This window comes from Salmo salar, chromosome 20 (genome assembly GCF_965601325.2).
Source record: "Salmo salar chromosome 20, fSalSal1, whole genome shotgun sequence".
In the NCBI taxonomy this organism is placed as follows: domain Eukaryota; kingdom Metazoa; phylum Chordata; class Actinopteri; order Salmoniformes; family Salmonidae; genus Salmo; species Salmo salar.
This window is the reverse complement of record NC_138310.1, coordinates 41,982,197-41,984,382: the sequence shown is the minus strand read 5'-3', so window position 1 is coordinate 41,984,382 and position 2,186 is coordinate 41,982,197.

The following is a 2,186-nucleotide window of genomic DNA, read 5'->3' as shown; positions in this document are numbered from 1 at the left end:
TGAATTGAATTGAATAAAGATTTACCAACTCATGTTTTGAATCTTGTTTGCCTGGTTATGTTGAATATAGATAGAACATTTCAAAATACATATTTTATTCAGACATTTTCCATTTCATGATACATTGAAACATCCTCAATTAAATGTTCAATTCAATACAACTTTATTTATCCTTTCAGGGACTATGAAGAATATACTGTCACCATAAAAGGGAAGTTGACACAGTGTCTATTCAATTGGCTCAGTAGCCACTGCCTATAGGCAGGGGCATTTCCTGTGTTCTGCTGCAGTCTCTATGGCCTTGAGCTTCCCTCACAGTGCTCCACAGAGAGACTAGTATTATAGAGCTAGCAAACAGGACAGCACATATGACTCTGGGTGTACTGTACTGGTATATTAAGTCAGGTAGGAGTTCTATTTTGGCTATGCATTCACTCATTGACTATGTACGGAGATAATCAGCGAGAAATGTAAATATAGCTGCAACTAGAAGTTGCTTCACTGCGTGAAATCCTGTTGTCGAATGAATAATTGTACTAATGTAGGTCTCTTACCATTCACCCAAATATATCGTTGCTTGAAGCAACCCCCACAATATTCAAAAGCTGGAGAAGTACACAACATGACCAAAAGTATGTGGACACCTGCTTGTCGAACATCTCATTCCGACATCATGGGCATTAATATGGAGTTGGTCCCCCCTTATCTTATAACAGCCTCCAATCTTCTGGGAAGGCTTCCACTAGATGTTGAACATTGCTGTGGGGACTAGCTTCCATTCAGCCACAGAATAATAAGTAATGTCAGGTACTGATGTTGGGCGATTAGGCCTGGCTTGCAGTTGGCTTTCAAATTCATCCCAAAGGTGTTCGATAGGGTTGAGATCAGGGCTCTGTGCAGGACAGTCAAGTTCTTCCACACCAATCTCAACAAACCATTTCTGTATGGATCTCACTTTGTGCACGGGGGCATTGTTATGCTGAAACTGGAAAGGGCCTTCCCCAAACTGTTGCCACAAATTTGGAAGCATAGAATCGTCTAGAATGTCATTGTATGCTGTGGCGTTAAGATTTCCCTTCACTGGAACTAAGGGACCTAGCCCAAACCATGAAAAACAGCCCCAGACCTGTATTCCTCCTCCACTAAACTTTACAGTTGGCACTATGCATTGGGGCAGGTAGCGTTCTCCTTGCATCAGTCAAACCCAGATTTGTCTGTCGGGCTGCCAGATGGTGAAGCGTGATTCATCACTCCAGAGAATGCGTTTCCACTGCTCCAGAGTCCAATGGTGGCAAGCTTTACACCACTCCAGCCACTTGACATTGTGCATGGGGATCTTGGGTTTCCATGGCCGAGCAGCCGCACACAACCTATTTCATGAAGCTCCCAACGAACAGTTATTGTGCTGTCGTTGCTTCCAGAGGCAGTTTGAAACTCGGTGGTAAGTGTTGCAACTGAGGACAGATTATTTTTTCACGCCAAGCGCTATAGCACTCAACGATCCCGTTCTGTGAGCTTGTGTGGCCTACCACTTTGCGGCTGAGCCGTTGTTGCTCCTAGATGTTTCCACTTCACAATAACAGCACTTACAGTTGACCGGGGTAGCTCTAACAGGGCAGAAATTTTATGAACGGACTTGTTGGAAAGGTGGCATCCTATGATGGTGTCATGTTGAAAGTCACTGAGCTCTTCAGTAAGGCCATTCTACTGCCAATGTTTGTCAATGGAGTGATTTTTATTTTATTTACCTGTCAGCAGCGGGTGTGGCTGAAAAAGCCAAATCCACTAATTTGAAGGGGTGTCCACATACTTTTGTATATATAGTGTATGTTGGGTTGTCCGGGCTGTCAAAGCAAAGCCATGTTTTGCGGGCTGCTATTATGTTTATCCAGCAATATGCCAATGCTTCTCTCCAGTGGTTGTAAATGGTACTGCATTGTTATTATTTAACTGACATACATTACAATGTTACAGTATTACTATCAAAGTCTTCCAGTTTAGTTCAGGGGATCCTGTACTAAATTATGCGCTAGCCTCTCAGACATTTTTCTTGAACCACCCAGATAGTTTGTAACATCAATAGGGGATCAGCAGCAGTCCAATCCATCCCTCAAGGACTAAACTGTTTACTGATATGCATTTCAATCATTTCATGTAACAGACTAAAACATCAGCATTTTCTTTGA